The 25,501-nt window shown below is 45.2% G+C and overlaps 1 protein-coding gene across 2 annotated transcripts in view; it reads right to left on the bottom strand.

Moving 5' to 3' along the window:
• Nucleotides 1-14,812, bottom strand: part of LUZP1 (leucine zipper protein 1) — a 72,871-nt gene extending 58,059 nt beyond the window's left edge. The window contains exon 1 of one of the 2 annotated variants that reach the window (XM_059690867.1): nt 14,692-14,812. The gene's annotated coding sequence lies outside the window, so the exon portion shown is untranslated. The remainder of the gene's footprint in view (nt 1-14,691) is intronic. The other variant, XM_059690870.1, reaches the window with a different exon arrangement.
• Between the last annotated feature and the right edge of the window lie 10,689 nt (nt 14,813-25,501).

The following is a 25,501-nucleotide window of genomic DNA, read 5'->3' as shown; positions in this document are numbered from 1 at the left end:
CATAAATGGAAAGCCAATGAGCTGAAAGCCACTGGACTAGAAATACACTGATTATTCCCTGCTGTCCAAGGAGTCAGAGTATTCAACCAGCAAAAATAGGAATAATAGTATTCTTTAGAGAAAAGGTCTTTTTTTTTTCTTTATTTAATTTATTTAGGGGGGGAGACGAGGGGAGGGAGAGAAACTTCAATTTGTTGTTCAACTTATTTATGCATTCATTGGTTGTCTCTTATATGTGAAACGTTGGCCTATCAGGACGATGCTCTAACCAACTTAGCTACCAGGCCGGGCCTTGTTTTCAACTATGAGTTAGGTAGGAGATAGATGAAATGTTGGGAGAAAAGATTAAGAACCTAAGGCTTTGCTCACATTTGTACATGGGTTCTACCCAGCCCAGTTGGTAAAGGAACATCAGGAATAAGGCAGAGAGGGGTGGGTTGAGTTTTATACTATGGAGGTGATAGCAGTAGATAGAACTTAGAAGCAATTATCAACAGCAAACATGAAGAGTAAGCTAAAGAATTTAATGACTGCAGATGATGGGAGGAATGAAGAGAGAGGCGCATCCAAAAAAGTGCTAGGTATCATGACATTGAGTTTACAGATCTAACTACATTTTCCAGTGGTATGGTCTTCAAATTCCAGAAGCTGGATCCTGAAACTTCCATTAATTTTATTTGCCAAGACCCAGCAATTTGTTTAACTGTCTCAACAGTTTGTTGCTTGTTTTCTGAATCAGACCTTTGTTTAGGATTTGCAGAGAACTCTACCAAAGGATATGAGGAGCATTACCCAAAAGAGAAGTGAATGTCATTGACTAGAACTAGGGCCACAGACCAATATTTGGTCTTTTTTTTTAAGTATATTTTATTGATTTTTTACAGAGAGGAAGGGCGAGAGATAGTTAGAAACATCGATGAGAGAGAAACATCGATCAGCTGCCTCCTGCACACCCCCCACTGGGGATGTGCCCGCAACCAAGGTACATGACCTCGACCAGAATCAAACCTGGGACCCTTCAGTCCACAGGGCGACGCTCTATCCACTGAGCCAAACCGGTTTTGGCCATACTTGGTCTTTTAAGCCTCCCCCTTCCCCCTTTTCCCACACCCCCTCTACCCCCACAAACACAGGATAAGTTAAACAAAAAACTCCTAACATAACAAATGCATTCCAAAAATTCCTCTGCACTTACATAATTAGATTACCATCTAATGATAATGTTATTTATAAGGGTTACAATCTCCTTAACTAAGAACTTACACAATGTTTAGTGGTTTGAAACATACTATTTTTTTTTCCCAAATGAGTATTTCCAAAATAAAAGAAACCTTTTAACTTCCAGTTCAATCCCAGAGCAATTTTAGAGACTCTCAACATATTTCAAATAGAATTGTAAAAGCACATGGATATAAAGCAGATAGCAGAAAATCTGAGGCAAAAGACTGTCTTGCCCCCTTTCCCAACTTCAGATAACTAATCACAAATGTTCCTTATTTTTACAAATCTCCTAATCTTTGAGTTTTCTTTACTTTCTTGTCATTAAGTCCTATCTCTTCCTTTTTCAAAACTTCTCTCCAACATATTCCTTTTTTTTAGCCCCTAAATTCAGGTCCTGATAGTGTTCACACCTGAATTTCTACAAAAATCTTTAACTGGCCTCTTTTCCAATAATCTAATAAACCCTCTGATTAATCAGTCAATTATTTCAAGTTCATCAAGTCACTGTCCAACTTATAAGCCTTCAATGGTTCCCAAATGTTGACAAGATCAAGTCCAATTGCCTCAGTATAACTTTCAAGACTGTTCATAATCTGACTGATCATTAAACCATAATCTAAACTCTATTATTAGATCACACAAGTATTCTCAGGTCCAATCATAACACAAGTTTACTTCTAATCTTAGTATCTTTGCTTTTGCTTTTGCCCTGGCCTGGAAAACCATCCTCTTCCTTTCTGTCTATTCAAATCCTATCCATCCATCTTATTGTAAAACTCTAGTCCAAACTGCCTCTATGAAGCCCTCACAGACCAAAATTCAGCCAAGACTAAACTATGTGAACAATTCTTTAAGATCCTGATAATCTCTTTGAAATTGAACTGGAATCTAGTTTTTTTAAAAGGTCTAACATAATCATCAGCCCTCAAGTTACCACAAAAAAATATTTTAGCATATATTTGAAAGTATGTAATTTTTTAAAATTATACTAAGAATATTTCACCCTAGCTGGTTTGGCTCAGTGGACTGCCTGTGGACAGAAGGGTCCCAGGTTCAATTCCGGACAAAGGGTAGATGCCCAGGTTGTGGGCTCGATCCCCAGTAGGGGATGTGCAGGAGGCAGCTGTTCAATGATTCCCTCTCATCACTGATGTGTCTCTCTCTCTCTCTCTCTCTCTCTCTCTCTCTCTCTCTCTCTCTCTCTCTCTCTCTCCCCCTTTCCCTCTCCCTCTCCCTCTCCCTTCCCCTCCCCCCCCCCTCCCTCTCCCTTTCTCTATGAAATCAATAAATATATATATATATATTTTTTAAATATTTGAAGAGTATCTCATATTGCACTCCAGTTCAGCTGTGGCAGAAAAATATCTTCTACATTCAACCAGCTTCCATTTACTCTTTAACAGTCTTCCAATTTAAAGACATTTATCAAGATCTAAAAATGGTATTCTTCCTATCCTAAGGAACATAAGCCAATGTTGACCTCATTTACTTAGGAAATAATGATCTTAAAGACACACATTTCATAAAATCGTCATGTGTTCTGGTTTGATCAATACAATGTTCATGAGCAAGACACACACAACAGTATGTTGATTATCACAGGGAAATGGGGATGGAGATTGAAGAGGGTATAGGGGGAATAAATGGTGACGGAGCCTTAGCTGGTTTGGCTCAGTAGATAGAGCGTCAGCCTGCAGACTGAAAGGTCCCAGGTTCGATTCTAGTCAGGGGCACATGCCTAGGTTGCAGGCTTGATCCCTAGTAGGGGATGTGCAGGAGGCAGCCAATCAATGATTCCCTCTCATTATTGATGTTTCTATCTCTCTTCCGTCTCCCTTCCTCTCTGAAATCAATAAAGGTATATTTAAAAATAAAATAAAAGGTGATGAAAAATTTGACCTGGAGTGGTGAACACACAATACAATATACAGATAACGTATTATAGAACTGTATACCTGAAACCTATATAATTTTATTAATCAATGTCACCCCAATAAATTCAATAAAAATGTTGGGGGGGGGGGGCAAGTTCAGGAGTCAAATCCTAGCTTGGTATTCACCAGTTGTATTGAATTTGGGCAAGCTTATGTCTTAAGGATTTTCATTTATTAAAATGGGGATAATAACAGTATTTACCCCAAAAGGTTGTTGAGAAGAAGACTAAAGACATGAAAAGCACTTAAGTACAGTGGCTGGCATATAGTTAATAAACATTGGATTTTATTATTAGTCTTCAGTAACTAAGAATTCTTAGAAATTTTCAATTATAAGACTTAAGTAAGCTGCTTATTCACTGATTATTAGATACAAATTACTAAGATGGCCTAAATCAGAAAAATAAATCCAGGTAACAAGATAGAACATTTGTGATAAAGCTACTCCAAGGTTTAAAAAGCGAAAAATTAACTTCATTTATCTGGCTCAGAACTTAACTTTTCCAATTAACTTGAAACTGGATAAAACCAGAGATTTCCTTATGTTTAGAAACAAAAAAATGCTGTCAGATCAAGATTGGATGATACCATTTTTCAATCAAAACTCTTCAGCCTCTGCAGAGATAATGCCTTGGTAAGTGGGTCAAGGAAATACATTTCACCTTTTAATAACTTAAAACCTATTCCTTATACAGATTTTAACTATCAGCAGACAAAAAAGTTTTGTTGTTTTTTTTAAACTTTCTTTTTAGCCCTAGCCAGTTTGGGTCAGTGGATATAGCGTCGGTCTGCGGATGAAAGGGTCCCAGGTTCAATTCTGATCAAGGACACGTACCTTAGTTGCTGGCGCCTCCCCAGCCCGGGCCCTGGATGAGGCATGTGCAGGAGGCAACCAGTCGATGTGTTTCTCTCACTTGATGTTTCTCTCTGTCTTTCCCTCCTATCTTCCACTTTCTCTAAAAAATCAGTGGAATAATATCCTCAGGTGAGGATTAACAAAAAATAGTAATAAGCCCTAGCCCAAGGGTAGGCAAACTTTTTTACTAGAGGGCCACAATGGGTTCTTAAACTGGACCGGAGGGCCGGAACAAAAGCAAGGATGGAGTGTTTGTGTGAACTAATATAAATTCAAAGTAAACATCATTACATAAAAGGGTACGGTCTTTTTTTTTTTTTTTTTTTTTTTTTTTTTTTTTTAGTTTTATTCATTTCAAACGGGCCGGATCCGGCCCGAGGGCCATAATTTGCCCACGGCTGCCCTAGCCGGTTTGGCTCAGCAGATAGGGCGTCAGCCTGCGGACGAAAGGGTCCCAGGTTCGATTCCGGTCAAGGGCACATGCCTGGATTGCGGGCTCGGTCCAACATACATGAGGCAGCCGATCAATGATTCCTTCTCATCATTGATGTTTCTCTCTCTCTCTTCCACTCCCTTCTCTGAAATCAATAAAAATATATTTTAAAAAATAGTAATAAAAACTTCCTTTTTAGACAAGAAAAAACACATTAATTTTTAAAGGATATAAATAAGATAATGTTGATATTAATACAAGATACTGCTTTCATTAGAAAAATTTCAACCCGAAAATCAGTTGCTCGGAAACCAAGATGGCGGCATAGGTTAACGCCGGAGATTGCTGCCTCAAACAACCACTTCAAAAAACAACTAAAAGACGGAACAGACATCATCCAGAACCACAGGAAGGCTGGCTGAGTGGAAATTCTACAACCAGGAGGAAAGAGAATATCATACCCAGACCCAGAGGAGGCGCAGTGCTGAAGTGAAATACTCAGGTGCGGAGTGCGCGCGGAGCGGGCTGGCGGCGGAGGGCGCGGTTGTTGTTTTCAATTGGGAGGGAGTTTCAGACTCTGAGCTCCAGATCCAGGTGAGTCTCTAGGGACCCAGACTCAAACGGGAGAAGCGGGACTGTCTGGCTTCAGTCGGAACTCGAAGGCAGCTTTCTCTCAGAGGTTTGCAGCGGTTGCTGGGACTCTGTGAGGCAGAGCCCCTAGGGATAGAACTGAGAGCAGCCATAACTGCTCGCTCCAGCCCGCCCTGTAGATCCCCAGGGACCTGCCCTGCCCAAGCCCTACACAGAGGCATTTGCCGGATAGCCTCAGGCAAACGCTAGATTAGCACCGCCCTAGAGATCCAGCACAGAAGCTCTCCCACTGCAGACACAGCTGACTCTCATAGCCAGTTAGCCTGGAGGTCAAATCAGCCCCTGGTATTGCCGACAACAATCAAGGCTTAACTACAACAAGACTGCGCACAAAGACCACTAGGGGTTGAACCAAGAAAGCATAAAAAATGTGGAGACAAAGAAACAGGACAAAAATGTCAGAATTTGAGGATATAGAGCTTAAAACCACACTCTTAAGGTCTTTCAATAATTTTCTAGAAACTGCCGATAAACTTAATGAGATCTACAAGAAATCTAATGAGACCCTCGATGTTGTGATAAAAAACCAACTAGAAATTAAGCATACACGGACTGAAATAACGAATACTATACAGACTCCCAACAGCAGGCCAGAGGAGCGCAAGAATCAAGGCAAAGATTTGAAATGCGAAGAAGCAAAAAACACCCAACCGGAAAAGCAAAATGAAAAAAGAATCCGAAAATACAAAGATAGTGTGAGGAGCCTCTGGGACAGCTTCAAGCATACCAACATCAGAATTATAGGGGTGCCAGAAGATGAGAGAGAGCAAGATATTGAAAACCTATTTGAAGAAATAATGACAGAAAACTTCCCCCACCTGGTGAAAGAAATAGACTTACAGGTCCAGGAAGCGCAGAGAACCTCAAACAAAAGGAATCCAAAGAGGACCACACCAAGACACATCATAATTAAAATGCCAAGAGCAAAAGACAAAGAGAGAATCTTAAAAGCAGCAAGAGAAAGAAACTCAGTTACCTACAAGGGAATACCCATACGACTGTCAGCTGATTTCTCAACAGAAACTTTGCAGGCCAGAAGGGAGTGGCAAGAAATATTCAAAGTGATGAATACCAAGAACCTACAACCAAGATTACTTTATCCAGCAAAGCTATCATTCAGAATTGAAGGTCAGATAAAGAGCTTCACAGATAAGGAAAAGCTAAAGGAGTTCATCACCACCAAACCAGGATTATATGAAATGCTGAAAGGTATCCTTTAAGAAGAGGAAGAGGAAGAAAAAGGTAAAGATACAAATTATGAACAACAAATATGCATCTATCAACAAGTGAATCTAAGAATCAAGTGAATAAATAATCTGATGAACAGAATGAACTGGTAATTATAATAGAATCAGGGACATAGAAAGGGAATGGACTGACTATTCTTGAGGGGGAAAGGGGTGTGGGAGATGCGGGAAGAGACTGGACAAAAATCGTGCACCTATGGATGAGGACAGTGGGTGGGGAGTGAGGGTGGAGGGTGGGGCAGGAACTGGGAAGAGGGGAGTTATGGGGGGGAAAAGGAGGAACAAATGTAATAATCTGAACAATAAAGATTTAATTTAAATAAAAAAAAAAGAATAGAAAGGTAATACAAAAAAAGTTAAAACAAATGCACCTGTGGCCATCACCGCCCCGCTGGATCGCTGCAGTGCCCACCAGGGGGCGGTAGGGCCCACTTTGGGAATCACTGGAATAGAGCATCAGCCTGCAGACTGAAAGGTCCCAGGTTCGATTCCGGTCAAGGGCATGTACCTTGGTTGCGGGCACATCCCCAATAAGAAGTGGGCAGGAGGCCACTGATCAATGTTTCTCTCTCATCGATGTTTCTAACTCTCTATCCCTCTCCCTTCTCTGTAAAAAATCAATAAAATATATTTTAAAAAATAAATAAATAAATAAATAAATAAAATAAAAATAAGGACCCAGCAGGGACACACCAACACTCGGCTTCCCCAACGTGGGATACAGGCCCCGCCACCACCCCAGAGCAACACCCCACCAAATCACAGCCAACACTGCCAAGACCCCCTGGTGCAAAATGCAGCCCACAGCCCAGCCCAACCCGAAAAAGGCTGCTGTGGGCACCTGGTAATGACGTCACATAGTAATGCCCAGCTTCCTCTCCCTAGCAACTAGCATCCTTGGAGTTTCTTCAGCCCAGAAACCCAACTTGCTTTATAGTCAGGTGTAAACATTTTACAGTTGAACCAAATGTGAAGCATTTTCCCATGCCTCACCTCATTTGACTGTCACAGAAGTCCTGGAGTAGGTAGATAGGAGACTCAGTAGAATCCTATTTTCTTTTCATTAGCAAGAAGTGAATAGCAATATTAACATATTTTTCTAATTAATTTCCTTTCAATGTGCACAAATCTGTGCACTGGGACACTAGTAATAAATAAGTTAAAAAGCAAATAGGCTGATTTCCTAAAATATTTCTAGGTTGTTAAAGAAAAAAAAAGAATAGTAAGATTATGAAAGGTAACAAAATTACTCCAATGTCTCTCAGAAACTTCCTAAGTACCTCTGCCCCAATGTTTCCATTTTTAAAAATTTATTAAATTACATGCAAATTAGCATAACCAATGGACATAGACGCTAGGGCAGTGAGGGCTTGCCCTCGGGGGTGGGAATGGCTGGGGAGGAGGGGTCAATTGTGGGAAAAAAGAGACATATGTAAAACTTTAGACAATAAAAAATAAAATATATCTTACTGAGCAACAACAAAAAACTACTAAATTACCCAAAAATCTTCTAATATAGTTCCATCAGCAAAGTCAAAATGGCCCTGGCTGGTATGGCTCAGTTGGCTCAGTGCAGTCCCATGCACACCAGTTCCATTCCTGGTCAGGGACATACCCAGGTTGTAGGCTAAATCCCCAGAAGGCCCCATGAACGAGGCAGCCAATTGATGTTTTACTCTCATCAATGTTTCTATGTCTCTCTCTCTCTCCCTCTCCCTTCCTCTCTCTCAAATCAATAAAAACATATTTTTTAAAACAGTCAAAATGATCACAGTTAAAAATACACAGTAGGCACCTATTCAAAAATATTTACATTTATCACTCGATTATGCAATATGTGAAGTTAAACCATCCCAGCTACCACTAATTTAAATTTGCTTAAAGTTCACATAAAATTAGTACATGCATTTAATAAAAGAGGAAGAATAACTACTGAGAGAGCTTACTGACAAGTCAGATAAGGTGACTATAAACAGGTTTAATTGGCTTAAGTTTTTCATTGTTGACATCAAAATAAAATGCCATTTATCAGAATAATTCAAATGAGATTACTTTCTAGTATCTCATTTCGGTTAGTAACTCCAATCTGAAAGCATGAGAACCACTGACTAAGCATCTTTCCAAGAAGGAACTGTGCATAATTACTACTATTTTGCCAATGACAGATTCCAAAGGAATATCTGCTTTGTGGCACCAGGACTGGACTCCTGTACCTTCACAACCTAGTAATTATTAAATCACCTGAAGCAGCTGGGGCACTCCCAGCCTTTAGATTGGAGAAAACACTAAACAGAATTCTAATAAAAAGAATCCATGTTAAGAAGCTGAGAAATTAAAATTGTTACCTATACATAAGCATCATTATGATCAATCATCAAAAACTCTACTGAGCCTGGCCAGCATGGCTCAGTGGTTTAGCATCAACCTATGAACCAGGAGGTCACGGTTCGATTCCCAGTTGGGGCACATGCCCAGTTTGCAAGCTCGATCCCCATTGGGGGGTGTGCAGGAGGCAACCAATCAGTGATTCTCTCTTACCATTGATGTTTCTATCTCTCCCTCTCCTTTTCTCTCTAAAACCAATAAAAACATTTTTTAAAAAATACTCTGCAGAGCTCAGTGAAAGGAACTGAGGGGAATACTGGCTAAGACAAAATTATCTACTGATCAAGAAGGTTCTGATCAAATTAGGTAAAGATACAAGTTAGTCAAGTTCACCAAGAGTATGAGGGGTACTGGCATTACTAGCTGCAAGATTTTTGAGAAAGCTCCAACTAGGTAGATAAGACATGCTAGTGTGACTTACCAAAAACATGAGGGGTATCAGCAATTAATGTCACAATTTTTTAAAGAGAAGTTAACTACTGCAAAGCCAGGATAGACTTCAAAAAGGGGTAATTGAGCTGAGCATTGAAGGATGGAAAGATTAACTGGTTAGACAGCATAAGAGAAGAAAAGGACAAAAGATAATGGCAACAAAGGTGCTGAATTGGGCATGTGGTCATTAAATATTTATAAATATCTACTATATCTCAATCATTGTTAGGTACTAGGTATATACTGGTGAACAAAACCGATGAGTACCCTGCTCCTGTGACGTCCAGTAAGGAAGACAGATAACAATCACACAAGCAGATATATCATTACAAATTCTAATAGGTGCTAAGAAGGGAGGCAAAAGGAAATAACAGGAAAGGACTAGCAAAATGGGAATGAGGGAAAGCAACTCTGATATATAAACTGAGGCTTAAAGAAGGCAGCCAGGCAAAAAGCAGGGGAAAGAGTGTTCAAGGGAGAGCTGGCCTAGCCGGGTAGCTCAATTAATTAGAGCATCGTCCTGACACATTAAAGTTGTGGTTTCGATCTTCAGTCGGGACACATACAAGAATTAACCAATGAATGCACAAATACGTGGAACAACAAATTGATGTTTCTCTCTCCCTTCCTCTCTAAAATCAATCAATCAATCAATAACATTTTTATAAAAGAAAAAGAGAGAGCCACCCATACAAAAGCCCTGAGGTTGAAAGAACTTGCTGAATTTAAAAGTAAATAAATAAGAAGCTATTGTGACTGAAGCATAATGGACAATGTGCTTAGAGAGTCAGGGGCCAGGTTATATACAAAGCATAACAGGCCAAGATAAAATGTTTGCAGCCCTGGCCGGTTTGCTCAGTGATTAGACAGTCAGCCTTCGGAGACAAGGGTCTCAGATTCAATTCGGGTTCAATTCCCAGTCAGGGGAATGGTCAGGGTCAGTGACACATACCCTGGTTGCAGGTTCCCCAGCCCAGGTAGGGGCATGTGTGGGAGGCAACCAATCAATGTGTCTCTTTCCCTTCAATGTTTTTTTCCTCCTCCCCTCCCCCCCCCTTCCCTTCCACTCTCTGGAAATCAATGGAAAAAATATCCTCAGGTGAGGATTAAAAAAACAGTGTTTGCATAGTCACAAACATATCCTATATAATAAAGGCTAATATGCAAATTGTCCCCTCAACGGGGAGTTCGACCAGAGTTGGGAGCTCAATCCCCAGTAGGAGGTGGGCAGGAAGCAGCCCAATACATAATTTTCTCTTATCACCGATGTTTCTCTCTCTCTCCCTCTCTGAAATCAATAAAAATATATTTTTAATAAAAATGAAATAGATAAAAACAGCAATGCTTGAACAGGTTAGCAATGCTTATTATGTTTTGGCTTATATTTTAATATGGTATTTTCAAGCACTTCTTTTGCCTCCCCCTGCCCCCGACCCACCCTTCCCTCTCCTCAATTCTAATACACCGAAGAATGTAATGAAATAAAAATACCCCAAACTTGAGCATCAATTATACAGGAGTTCAAATCAATCGTCTGCCCCTCACTAGCTTTGGCAGTAACTACTCTGAGCTCAGATCCCTCATATATAAAATGAGGATAATGACTACCTCACAGAGTTTTTATTTTCTCCCTGTCATACCCAAAATACTGAGTTGGTGGACTGTTATTTTAATTGTTATTTCCTAATGGTATATGGAAGGCTGATGGTTGAGAAGTTTCCATTCTCAGGATTCACGGGTAGGAGAGGATGATTATAAAACAGGCAACATATAGAAATAGAATGAATAAAGAGAAACAGGGAGTAAGAGGTAAAAATGGAGTTTCTTCTAGAAGTGCAGTAACAGGTTTCAAGCATTTCCTTCAATAGAAACTTAAATGAAAGCAGATTGGGCAAGTTCAGTAAAGAGAAATTATGAGAAGGAAAAAATAAACTTATGTCTTCCCAGCAAGACACAATTTCTACCTAATGTATTCCCTTTGTGGAATATTAGCTAAAACAAGTTAGGTAAACTAAGGCTATTTCTGTCACAGGTGGGAGGGCAAGGCTTGTAATCATTTTATAGCATCCCCACCCTTAAGAATTATTTGAACAACCATAATCTGTAAGTACTTCTTAAGGATAGCCAAAGATGTTGTTTTATATTTCAGGAGCTAGCATTTCATAAAAATAAGTAAATACATAAATAGCAGTTCAACTCTTCAATAAATCTTTGGGTAATTTTTCTCCCACAATTGTATCAAAAATAATGAAAACCTGGTTTAATATCTTTCCCCTGATTTGACAAATGTCCCCATCTTCCCTCTCTTATTCTCAGGAAATCTCACCATTAAATATCTTAAGATTTCCCTCTTTCCTACAAATTGGGGAAACTGAATTCTCTAATATGCACTCTGATGGCACCAGTATTGAATGAGAATATAAAAACTTAACAAAATTTCCAGGGACCACTCTGCTAACCAATTTAAACAAATGAAGGCGGTAGTGATTACACAGCTATATGCATTTGTCATGTATACATCACAAAACGTACACGTAAAATTGGTGAATTTTATTGTAGGTAAATTATACCTCGACAAAGCTGACTTGAAAAAAGAAAAAGCCCAGCCAGTGTGGCTCAGTAGTTGAGGTCACTAGTTTGATTCCCGATCAGGGCACATGCCCAGGTTGCAAATTCGATCCCCAATAGGTCCCATGCAGCAGGCAGCTGATCAATGTTTCTCTCTCACCAATGTTTCTATCTCCCTCTCCCTTCCTCTCTCTTTAATAAAAAGTCGAGAAAAATATTTTTAAAGAAAAGAATGCATGCATTCATTCAGCAAATATTTAATTGAGCACCTATTATGTGCATTCAAAGTTTATACCCAATCTTTCAGCTTGACTATGTAGGTCCTACCTGTATGTAATGTGCTTTACTCAGAAGCTGACAATGTCCCACAAAGCCATGTTACATGAAAAATGGTTCCATTTCTGATCATGAATATCACCTCAATGATGGCCTCTACAGTGGAAGAACCATTAGCTATCCAACATTTTCCATTACATAAATGTAACCTGTGGTCACCCAGGTACTCTATGAGAAAAAAATGTATTAAGCACCTACTGCATATAAAATATAGCACTACTACATGGGTTTGTCTTTCTACAAAAAAAAAAAAAAACACAAAAAAAAACTAGAACATCTCAAAAGCATACTGACAACACTGCTGGAGGAAAAGAAGGCAACATTATTGGGAAATAGACTTAACTGACAGGATCCCAGTGACCTAGTGGCTCAGTCAAAGACCTAGAAGCTAAGCCTCCTGGTTCCCAATGCAGTATGCCTAGCGGAGATAACCATGGACCTTAGACACAGACTTGAGTTTTAATTCCAGCTCCACTTCTTATTAGTTTTATATAGAAACTTCTGACCCTCACCGTTTGCTCATCTGTGAAACAGACCCCAACCACTTGTGAAGACTATGTGAGATATATACCACCGAGCACAATTACTGGGCACAGAATAGGCACTCAACAATGTTAGTTCCCTTTCTTGATCTTAAATTATTTAAGAGTAAGAAAATACCTATTAATCAAGGCTGATCCACAATCCCTGTTCGTAATCACAGGACGAGAAACCAGTATTTGCTGCCTTGTTTATATTCTAAGCAACTCCCTTCCCGCCCCACTATTTCCAGTTTTTCAAACGTTAGTGACTATGTTTAGAAAAGTGATTTAATTTTAGAAGCCTGAAAAATTCTTCTGAGTAAATTGAGCACAACTTTAATATGCCCCAAGGGGAATTCTGAGCAAAATAATTATTTCTGACAAGAGAATTTTCTATGGGGGTTATTCAATTTAACCACACGAATGCCACCAAACACGCCAAGTGACAGGAAGCCATCTGGAACATACTGGTACCGATTCTCAGAAGGGAAATGTCCCCCGAAAATCCATACCCCCCCCCCTCTCCTTCCCTCATCTGAGGCAGTAAAATCTAACAACTAGGTGAACTGAATTCCCCCGGTTCCGACACTAGTCCAGCTCCTTAAGGCCAGAACTGCGGGCAGTGTGTAAAAAAGCCCTGAGCAAACCCCACCTCTCGAAAGACCCCCAAAAGGCAGGGCGGTCCAGAGAGCATTTTCTCCACAAGCGACGGGCGGAGAAGGCAGCTCAGAAGCACAATTTGTCTCCCAAGGTCATTCATGTCAGAGAAGGTGCGACGGGGGATCTGCCTGCCAGCAGTCCGCCTGTGCGGAGATCCCACCGCAGCGTTTTGGGGGTGTCTATTCGCTTCCCCTCTCCCACCCCCAAGCGTGAGCACTAGTCTCGGCATCTCCGAAACAAGCCACCACAAGTTCTGCAGTGTTAGGAAAGGGGCTGACGATGAAGAAACAGATGCTCCAAAGCAAGATGGTCTTTCTGGGCTCGCAGAGCGTCCTCCAAGGTTATTCACAGAAACCGCAGGCACCTCGCGGAGCGCTAACCCGGGCTCCGAGCCCCCCCGCCCGGCCGCTCCGGGACGCCAGGTTCCCCGCAGGCAGCCTCCGCAGCCCGAGGCCACTGGCCCCACAAACCGCACTTCATTCCTGCGCCTCGGGAAGCCATGGCTCCTTCCCGGCCGGGCAGGGGTGGGGGTGCGCGGGGAGGCGGGGAGGCGGGGAGGCGGGCCGCGTGCGCTGCGGAAAGTTCACCGCGGCGGCGGGCGGCCCGGCCCAGCTCGCCTGCGTCCCCCTGCAGATTCCACCATTAATTAGTCCTCAGGACTGTCTACTGGCAACTTAAACAAAGCGAATGCCTCAAATTCCTTCCTAGCCCGGCGGTCTGGCCGTGAGACCAGCATCCGCCAGGACGCGGCCGGCGAGGCAGGCCGACAGCTGCGGCGGCGGCGGCGGGACCCCTCCCCGCCCGGCCCGCACCCCCGCGGCGCAGTCCCGCAGCCGGCCCCCGCACGCCGGCCCGAACGCTCCCACCTCCTCCTCCGCCTCCTCCTCCTCCTCCTCCTCCTCCTCCTCAGCTCCCGGCTCTTCCTGTAAGATCACTTCCTTCCTCCCGGGTGCCCGCGGGCCCCGCGCAGCCCCCTCCCCGGCCGCCCCGGCCCCCCGCCCCGCCGCGCCGCTCCCCGCCCCCACCGGGCCCCGCGCGCTCCCCCTCCGACTCCCAAACTCGACCTTAAAACTCTTCCTCCGCCCCCCACGCCCCCCCAAACATCCCCGAGCTCCCGGCCCAACGTTTCTCCTCAGAGTCTCGTTCCCACCGAGAAGTCTCTCCGAAGCTTCCCTCCCCCTCCCAAAACTCCAAAAACACTCTCAAGGTCTCGCGCCCCAAGGTCTCCCCGCCCGAGTTCTTGCTCCAAAATTCCAAACTCTCCCCCCACCTCCACTCCACACCCCCAGACCCCTCCCCCGGGGCGCCGGCCGGTTCTGCCCCGCCGCCCCCGGTGCCCCCGACCCCTCCGCGGGGCAGGCCATCCACTCGGACGCCCTCCCCAGCCCCGGACGCCCGTCCCGGATGCCCGCCCCGCGCTCCCGCCGCCCCGCCGCAGACCCCTCACCTCGGCGGCTCCGGCCCACGCTCCCGCCCGCCCAGGGCTCGGGCGCTCCGCTCCCGGCCGCCGGCGCCTCCTCGGGCTCCCCTGGACTGACAATGAGGGGCGGGCCAATGGGTGACGTCAGCGTCCTGGGGGCGGGGCCTGCTGCGAGGGGCGGGGCTAGGCTGTACGCTCCGCCCCCTCCGTCGTATTTTACCCTTCCCCAGACGAGACTCCGCCAAGCTGTAGGCGCGGTGGGAATTCAAAATGGGAGACAGAACGTCCTGCTTTGAAGAGGGGCACTCTCAGGGGTGTTGCGAGGACTAAAGGAGATAATCCATGTAAAGGTGGTTAGCCCGGGGCCTGCTATAGTGTCATCACTCAACAGATACTATTTCTATTACTCAGCAAATGTGGAAAAGGAACTCAGTTTGAGACTCAGGAGGCATGAGTTCCAGTCCCCCCTCTGCTATTAATTAATTGTGTGATCCTAGACAAGTCCTTTCCCATCTCTCACTTTCAATTTCTTTAAAATGGGAAGGGACGATGACCAGATGATCTCAAAACTCCCTCCAATAATTATATATTTTCTGTGGACCTACTATGTGCGAGGTACCTACAGCCCAGAGACACGGAGAGGCAAGCTTTTGAAGGGAGCCCAAGGCCCACACCCAGCATGGTGCAGGGCACAGCCAGAGACACTCCTGACAGATGCCCTCCCACATACTGGCACAGAGCTGCATTCACAAGCTGGGGCACAGAAGCGCTGAGAGCTGCTTCCGCTGACTGCAGCAGCATAGCTGGTCTCTTGAGACATCTCTTGTGTAAGTTCCTTATTGCCTATGGAATAAAGGCTAAAGCCCTGACCTACCTTTATACACACACACACACACACACTGTAAAGTTTATCCAAACTTCCCCTGGCACACCCACTGCTTTCCCACATCTGCCCCATTGCCCATGCTCGTCCCTTGCTGTCTTATCTCAACTTACAACTCCTAGTTTCCCTCAGCCAGAAGTGGACTCTCCCTGCCTGGAATATCCACAGCATTGTGTCTAACTCTCATGTGGTCATGAACACATTTTTAACTTGTGTCGAAATTAACCTCCCTTTTGTTTCTTAGCACTTTCTCCCTTCCTTGAGGTCAGAACCCACACATGTTCCACAAACCATGTAGTTGTCGTTCTTATTTTCGTTATTATTATCATCAATATTATTTCTAGCTTGTAACACCACATAGCACCTCCAGTGATAATCCACCCAATCATGACACAGTGGAAGACTCTGACGTCCTTCGGGAGGGAGAGGCTCCCTGAAAGCGGCCCTGCAGAGGATTGCCATTGGAACAGGAACCAACACTCCAGTTTCGAGCCCCCAGGGGGATTCTGCTGAGGCATATCCGACACACCAGGGTATCTCTGTCCCTTGGCACCTCCTCAAAAGTGGGGACAGCTTCAGGTTCTCTCTGCAAATTCTCCTCTCTCTCTCTCTCTCTCTGCAAATTCTTTGCAGCAGAGCTGACCCATTTCTCCCTCATGCCTTTCTCCTCTCACTTTCCTTACAAGAGATGGATCTGTGTTAAACTGCCCTTGGCATCTCTGCAGTCCACTAGGAGGGCTGCAGCAAGGCGCTGGGCGTTTCCAGAATGCTGGCCTGTGGGAAGAGGGAAAGGCTTTGGGGATTCTGATTAATTTCCTGCACTGAAGACAGGCAAATGGCTGTCCTGAAATGCCTGGGCTGGTCCTCAGGGCCCCTAACAAATTGAGGCTTATTTTTAGAATAGGAAATTCAAAAACGCTACTTCCCATGAAAATCCAGCGTGGCCACAGGATGGCTGCAGGCAAAGAACGGGCCTTTGCTGAGTCTTTCCCATGTACTGACTCTGATTCCAAGCTTTGCACACCCTGGGAGGTTCTGAAGACAGAACTTTCTCCCGGAGACCGATGACCCCATCTGCCACTTATTCCTTCACTCACACCAAAGCTTTGGCACAAGACAAATCAGGATTCAGATCTCAGCTCCGCCACTTACCAATTGTGTGACCTTGGACTTGCAATCTCTGCACCTCAGTTTCTCACCTAAAAAATAGGAATAATCTCTCTGGCCGGGTGGCTCAGTTAGTTGGAGTGTCATTCCATACACCAAAGTGTTGTGGGTTCGATTCCCAGTTAGGGCACATACCTGGGTGCATATGGGAGACAACCAATGGAAGTTTCTCTCACAAATTGATTTTTTTTCTCTCTCCCTTCCTCTCTCTCTCTCTAAAAAAATTAATTAATTAATAAACATATCCTTGGGCGAAGATAAAAAATGGGAATAATAATAGCACCTATCTCATACAGTGACTGTGATGATAAATGAAATAACATGTGAAAGAGCTTAGTTCAGAGCCTGGCACCCAGTTCATGGTGGCTGCTATTACTATTTCATGATGTCCTCCCAGAAAGGCCCCACATGTGCTGGCCTCTGGGCTGTAGGGCTAACTGACAGTCTTGACTTCATAAGCTCAGTTGGTAAAAGGAATGAGGTAGATTTGCATGATCAGGCAAGAAAATGCATCTACTGGGTATTGTTAAATGATAAGAGTAAGTTGCAGAATTACAGGTACAGTAGGATCCATAGTTATAACTTTAATATACCAGGTATGCTTAATGTATACATAAAATATGGAAAATAGCCCTAACCGGTTTGGCTCAGTGGATAGAGCATTGGCCTGCGGACTGAAAGGTCCCGGGTTCGATTCTGGTCAAGGGCTACCTTGGTTGTGGGCTCATCCCCGGTAGGAGATGTGCAGGAGGCAGCTGATCGATGTTTCTCTCTCATCGATGTTTCTAACTCTCCACTGAGCCTAACCAGTCAGGGCGATGTTTCTAACTCTCTATCCCTCTCCCTTCCTCTCTGTAAAAAATCAATTAAAAAAATATGGAAAATATAGAGAACTAAATAGGAGGCTCTCACCTTTCTTCTTACTGTTTGACATGTTTGTGTGTATGTGTGTATGTATGTGTGTGTGTGTGTGGCAGGAACTTTATAAAAAACACTACTAGATGCTAAGAGGGAAAAAGAAAGGGGAGAAAACACAGCCACAAGACAGGTCAGCCGTGTGCATCTGAATCATAGGAAGTTCCACAGCTCACATCTCATTCTTCATGGCACTCCCGAAAAAGCCCCTGCCCAGACATTCTCATTTCCCTCCCTTCCCAGCCCTTAGCTTCATTTGAACTTTCAATGCTACAGCCAAAGGCAAGACTCCCAGCAGAGCTCCCAGAAACCATGGCAAAGCCAGTAGCAAATACGTTTAAGCAGACATTTTTTTTTCTCCCTGTTCTATGCCCTCCTACACCTCCCAAAGAATAACACTATGTCACCATCATGTGCCTACTGTGCCCAAAATTTGCACTTTCGTGTTCCTCATGTTATCTGTCTGCAATTTAATTTTAAAATAATTTTCATTTCTTTATTTATTTTTATTTTTATTTTGCTTTAGAAAGAGAAGAAGGGAGAAGGGTAGAGAGAAAAATGTGAAAGATAAACCTAGATCTATTGCCTCCTATACACACCCCAACCGAGATCGAACCCAAAACCTAGGCATGTGCCCTGACCGGGAATTGAACCTGAAACCTTTCAGTGCATGGAATGACCATGCACCGAACTGAGCCACACAGGCCAGGGCTGCAATTTAAATTTTTTACAAGGAAGTTCTATTACTTAGTCATCAGGAAAAATGGCATATATAAAATATATAAAAGTGCTAACCAAGCTGGGGTTGGTTCACTTTTGTTGGTTTGAAAACAATAAAATATAACATTGTGGTTGAGGCAAGTGCTAAGGTTCACAGGAATCATAGAAAGCGAAAGTGGAAAGAGAGAAAATCACCCTAAATTTCTCCTACTATCCCCCAAAAGGCATGATTTACATTTACATTTCAGGACACCCACCAGGACCTATATTTCATTCATTCATTCATTCATTCATTCATTCAACAGACATTTAAGGACTCTTTACCATAAACCAAGCATCATACTGGGTACTTTATAGTTACTATCCCATATAGGTTATGGGGGTTATTATTCTGATCTTGCAGATTAAGGAAACAAGGCTCAAGTAGGTAAAGTATACTTGCCCAAAGTCTCACATCTAATGGGATCTAAACCAAAGGCCTTCACAACATCAAAGCTCAATTCCTGAATGATGTGGGCTGAATTACAAAGCCAGTGAGCCGTGCACTCGGGCAGCCATGGTGGCCTGACTGGCCTTGGGCAAGTCACTGAACTCTTCTCAGCAGTAGTTTCCCCATCTCTGCGGGATGAGGGCATACATGGATATTTTGTGCAAATTAAGCGTCTTGCAAAGTTGTAACACATAATACAAAGGGAAGTCATTGGGTCAGCTGTTCCAGGACTGAATCCCACTCATCTTTGGATCTCTTGGTGCTGTCCCCCTTATTGTGTAGCCCCCTTAAGGTTTACCCACCATTAAGGCATTTAGGACAGTCTTTCTTGCATGAACTCATACTGCCCCCCAGTAGCCTGGGACCTCCTCAAGGATGGGAACGATGCTTATTCATTTCTGAACCTTCTGCCCCCACTACAGTGTCTGCCGTGCATCCCCCCCCCCCATTCCTTTACTTATTTATTTCATAACAAATGGCTGCGGGCCCAACATGTGCCAGGCACTGCACATACTACACGACAACAAAGATCTGGAGAGACAAGACAACATTAAACACAATTAATTATTTCATAACAATTGCATTAAGTGCCACAAAGTATCAGGCCAGGTGCTACGAGGGCTTTGGGGATGCAAAGTGGGGACCTAGCTCAATCCAGGACACAGGAAAGGCTTCCTAAAGGAGGTGGCCTTGAGGCTCGGAGAGGTTAAGAAATTTGCTCAAGGTCACACAGCTGGTAAGGGGGAAAGCTGGGATTTTAACCCAGGATGCCTGACTCCATAGCCCATGTTCTGCCTGCTATACAACACTGCCTTTTTATCTCTTCCATCTTATTCTTCCCTGGCTCTTATTCATGCGAAGGGAGCAAGGTCTATCTAACACTGAACGCACTAAAGCAATGTTTTTCCCAGCTTTGGGGACTAGGGACCCTCTTTGAGAATCTGGTGAAATCCATGAAACTCTCCCAGAAACAACATGTATACAGACACCCCCACAAAATCATGCCTACAGTTCCAGGGGGTTCGTAGGCATCCTGGCACTCAGCTTTAGAACCCACACCGTGGCGGACCATAGGACCTTAGAGTGAGATCCTCAAAACTTCAGAAAGAGACACCAGGGCCCCATGGGGACCTCAACTGCCCAGACAGACCCCAGGATCCTACAGAAAGATTTTCAAGATCCAAGAGAAAGAAGATCCTGGGATCCCGTAGGAACCCCAAGTCCTCCGAAGTAACAGCAGGGCCCTGCAGAGATATTCCCAAGATGCTTTGGTCTATTCGAGAACCTCAGGCCCCCTTACAGCACAGGTACCCCCCCCCCCCCCAGAGGAACCTGCAGGCCTTGGAAAGCTGTGCTTCTTAACCCTTTGGGCGGTCCCTGACACCTTACAAACTCTGAAGAAAGATGCAACACACAACATGTTCCACACAAAGCCGAGGGGCTTACTGACCTCTGGGAGGCCATCAGTAGCCCCCAGATTCTGACCTCCTGTTCTTGAGCTTCCACAAGAACAGGACACCCCACCCCCACCCCCTGCCCCTGAACCACTCAAGAACCTGGACCAGGACGACCGACTCAAGGCACAAACTTTAGAGTCAAAACAGACCAGGAGTCGAATCCTGGCCCTGCCGTTTTCTCGCCATGACCTTGGACCACTCACCGACAAACCCTCAGGTTTTCAGCATCTCGCCTCCCAAAAGAGAGGGTTGGGCAAGCCTCCCTCCCCAGCCCAGCCCCGGCGGCGTGGGCTCCGTGCCGGTGGGCGATGGCGCCCGTGGGACTCAGCCTGTCCGCTCCGCCGCCCAGGGTCGGGCTGCAGCACTTGCCCGCAATGCTAACGGGCAGCCTGCACCCGGAGCGCCGGCGGGCGGCGGGGAGGCGGGGTGGGGGTTGGGGGGCGTTTGCCGCAGTGACAGCTCCGCGCCCGCGGGCCTGGGAAGCCGGGAAGCCGGCGGGGCGGGCGCGCTCGCCGCCTCTCCCCCCACCCGGCAGGGCGTTCCCGCCAGCCCGCTTCCTGCAGCCGAGGACGGGGGAGGAGGACGGCGCGGAGGGGCCGCGGGCCTGGCAGGCCTGGTTCCTGGCTTTCTCTCCGCATTTCCTGAGCAGGACCAGCCGGGGGAGGGGGCCCAGCACAAACCTCCTTCCCCGGGAGCGCAGCCAGGAAACCGCGTCCTTGCTCACCCCGGCCCCCGCTCTGTGCCCGAGCCCTGCTGATGGCGCCCGCGATCTCCCAGTCCTTACCGCCGGGTGCGATGCGACCCACTCACCTCCCCCCCCCCCCCCCCCGAGGAAGCCGAGAGACGAAAGGGCAGACCCCAGACCCCACAACACAGCAAGTTTCCACCCCCGTGATGTGAGTGTATTAACTCCATCCTAAGCATGAGAAAACGGAGGCTTCAGAAAATGAAGTGACTCACCCAAGGTCACCCTAAAAACATTACATGCCAGGCACGGTGCTGCAAATGCTCCAAAGCTATTTCATTGTTGAGGCCTCAGAATCTATGAACGTAACGAATGCACCTATTTAACAAATGAGGACAGTGAGAACCAGAGAGGCCAAGCGGCCTCTCCAATGTCACACAGCTACGAAGCGACAGAGCTAGGAATTGAGCTCCAGTGTCCTGTTTCCGGAGCTCAGCCCTGCTTCCACTCATGACAGTCAGTAACCTGGGGGCCCGCACCTTGTCTCATCTGCTCCTGTGTCACCAGAACCCCACCTGGAACTTGGCACAAAACAGGTGGGCAGAGTTGACCATGGAGCCTAGCACAGAAGTACAAAGTTAGAAGGACTAGGTGGGTGCCTTTTGAGCCTCTTCTGAATGACCAACACCATGCTCCATGATGTGGAAGATCTAACTACCCTGAACTCAAGTCAGTCCCAGTGTTAGTGAAGCTATGCTCACTGCTGTATTAGAGAAAGCTGGAACTCTCAGTGTCTAAATAACAACAGAATCTAGTTCAATGTCTGTCCCATTCACTCAAGTCAACATGTGGTCTCCAAGGTCACTCTGACATTGACATCCAGTTGGCAGATGGGAGAAAAAAAAGAGAGGAGGTATTTAGTTGACTTCAGGACGCTTCAGCCGAGTGAAAATTCAGCCTATGTTTGAATACTTCCTATCATGATGAACTTTCTCTCTCCCATAATAGCCCATCCCCCTGTTGGACAAATCCGTTGGTCTAAATTATAAATAATCCATTTTGTTCGTGCATGGTTCCTTGTAAACCAGCGGTTCTCAACCTGTGGGCCGCGACCCCTTTGGGGGTCGAACGACCCTTTCACAGGGGTCACCTAAGACCATCAGAAAACACATATATAATTACATATTGTTTTTGTGATTAATCACTATGCTTTAATTATGTTCAATTTGTAACAATGAAATTGGGGGTCACCACAACATGAGGAACTGTATTAAAGGGTTGCGGCCTTAGGAAGGTTGAGAACCACTGCTGTAAACAAAGGAAGACCGCCATACACGTTGCCTGGTGTTCTTGGCCGTTTTCTAAGGGTAAGCGGCTCCGTGATGTGAAGTTCCTTGTGAACTGGAACAATGCCAGGTGTTCACCAAAGATGCTCCCCTTCCAGGCACAGAGTTGTTTCGGAGAAAAGCAGCTCAGACTACATTTTCCAGCACCGCTTGTGAGTCTGTGGCTAGTTTTCACCAATGGGAGATGGGCAGGGAAAACGTGTGCCGTACGCAGGCCAAATCCAAGTTAAGCAGTGTGTCTGCTTTCTCAAAGCTCTCGCTTTTTTTCTCCCATCTGCCAACTGGATGCCAATGTCAGGGTGACCTTGGAGACCACATGTTGAACATGGCAGAGCCTTGGCCAGCCTGGGTCTCTCTCAGTCACTTGAGTGAATGGGACAGACATTAAACTAGATTCTGTTGTTATTTAGACACTGAGAGTTCCAGCTTTCTCTACTACAGCAGTGAGCATAGCTTCACTAACACTGGGACTGACTTGAGTTCAAGTTAGTTAGATCTTCCACATCATGGAGCATGGTGTTGGTCATTCAGAAGAGGCTCAAAAGACATCCATTTAGCACTGACTGTGTCCAGCTGGCTCTGCTGGTCATAAATAGTCTCTGTTCATCTCATTGATGCATTATTTCCTGCCAATTCCAAAAAGGGTTTTGAGGTGGTTTCCATTGCAGCCTCAAGCCTATCTGATGAATAATTAAAGAGAAAAAAATCAAAGAGTAATGAAAGCCTGGACCAAAAGCCAGTGGGGAAGCAGGGAAGAAAGATGAAAAATTGACTAATTATAGCAGAAATGCTCCACTAAGTTTTCTAAGGATAGCAACTGTGACCGAGCAAAAACCATGGCTCTGAGTCTCCTGGCAGTCAAAGCAAAGAGGGAAACAGGATGAGTGCAGCTATAAGCATGTGATTAAACACAGACCCTGGAACCAGACTGTGTTTTTCGAAGCCCAACTCTACCACTTACTAGTCATGTGACCGTAAACTACTTAACTTCTCTGTGCTTCTGTTTCTTCATCTGAAAATGGGGTTGATATAATGATAAAACCCCTCTCTTAGGATCATTGGGACGATAAAATGAGTTAAAGCATATTCAGTTCTTCTTTTTTTGTTAATCCTCACCTGAGGATATTTCTCCATTGATTTTTAGAGGGAGTGGAAGAGAGGGAGAGAGACACAGAGAGAGAAACATTGATGCGAAAGAGACACATCCATTGGTTGCCTCCCACACATGCCAAAGGTACTTGTCCTTGACCAGAAACTAACCAAGGACCCTTTAGTCGGTGGGCCAACACTCTATCCACTGAGCCAAACCAACCAGGGCCATATTCAGTTCTTATAAAATCTGTAGAAGAATTGCCCATTGCTACAGTCTGATTGGAAGAATCAGGCCAGTGATTTGGGAGAGACAAATATTTTCCTGCACTAAACTCTCAGAGGAATGTATCACACAAGGGACACCCCCTGTGCCTCAACAAGAGTTTTATGACAACTCCTGGGCCTTTTGTCACATGGTTGTTTCTCTTACTGGTTTATGATAAGCCTTGGCATCCTACTCACTGGGGAATTCTGGGGGCAGGTTGCTGGGGTAACCTAGGGCTCTAGGTACCTTTCTGCTGACTGTCCACAGGGCAGGTGTCATGATGAGGAGCAAAGGTGTTGGCGTACATTTATTAACTTCTAGCTACAGCTCCTCCATTTTTACAGTGGAGACAGTGACAAATAGTACCTGCCTAAGAGAGTTGCCATAAAGATTATAGAAAAGAACATATAAAAACGCTTCCCACAATAACTGGTAATATAGGATGAACACAGGACACAAGCGCCCACAAAATAATGGGAAAACCGACACAATAAAACAGAGAATTTCCCTGGAGAGCCCTGGAGTAAGGAGAGTACTTTTTCGTTGTTAATCCTCACCCGAGGATATTTTTTCCATTAATTTTTTTAGAGAGAAGTGGAAAGGTGGGAGGGTATTGGGGGGGGGGGAGAGAAAAAAAACATCGATGTGAGAGAGACACATTGACTAGTTGCCACCCACAGGCACCCAGACCAGGGCTGGGGATCAAACCTGCAATCCAGGTACGAGTCCTTGACTGGGAATCAAACCCGTGACCCTACAGTATGTAGGCCAATGTTCTATCTACTTAGCCATACCAGCCAAGACTATTTTTATTTTTAAAAAATTATTAATTTATGAGAAAGAGAGAGAGAGAGAGAGAGAGAGAGAGAGAGAGAGAGAGAGAAACATCGATGTGAGAGAAACACATCGATTGGTTGCCTCCTGCATGAGCCCCAACCAGGGCTGGCCTGAGGAGGAGCCTGCAACCAAGGTATATGCCCTTGACCAGAATCAAACCTGGGACCCTTTGGTCCGCAGGCCGACGCTCTATCCACTGAGCCAAGCCAGCTAGGGCGAGATTAATTTTTAATGCTTCAAAAAGTAGAAAAGTAATGGTGCCTTTCCCCCAGATTGTGACCCTGGGCTGACCAATCGTCATTTCTTTGCTTCTGGCTGGAACGCTTCTTTGCCCTTATTCCTGTGGTATGCAGCTCAGGTTGGCCCGTTTTTTGGAGCCACACTGGCCTGGAGAGGTGCCACAGAGCAAGAATGACCACGGTGCCCCAGCAAAAGACTGTCTCTGAGGGGGGACCGAGGGCCGGAAGCTCCCCGTGGGTTCCATGTGTTGGGTGGAAAGTACTGGGCTGAGTTTTATACACATTATCTTGTCCAATCCCCCACAACAGCGTCAAGTGTAAGCCCTAGTTATGATCACTTCACAGTTGGAGAAACTGAGGATCATAGAAGCAAAGGGACCTGTCTTTGGTCACACAGCTAAGGAGCAGCAGAGCTGGGACATGAGACGTGTGTGACGCCCTTACGTGTTCCTAGCCACTGGACACGCTGCCTTCCTCCTCCAACCCGACCCAGGATCTTGCCTCTCTCTTTAGCCACCCTCTCTCTTCCTCGGCTGTCTGTTTCCATCAAGGATCTTCTTGGAAACACCTAATGCTGGCCACTCACTCCTCCCTCCGGCCTGGCCCCAGGGCAGCCCCTCACCCTAGAGGAACCATCTCATGAACAAGACAGACAAGTTTCATTGAGAGTAACTCCAGCTAATCAGAGGCCGTGAGTGGATGGAAAATCAGACACCACTGCCATCACCCAAGTCCAACCTG

Source organism: Myotis daubentonii, chromosome 3, assembly GCF_963259705.1.
Source record: "Myotis daubentonii chromosome 3, mMyoDau2.1, whole genome shotgun sequence".
Lineage (NCBI taxonomy): Eukaryota > Metazoa > Chordata > Mammalia > Chiroptera > Vespertilionidae > Myotis > Myotis daubentonii.
The sequence above is the reverse complement of the archived record's forward strand: the minus strand, read 5'-3'. Positions and strand labels throughout refer to the sequence as shown.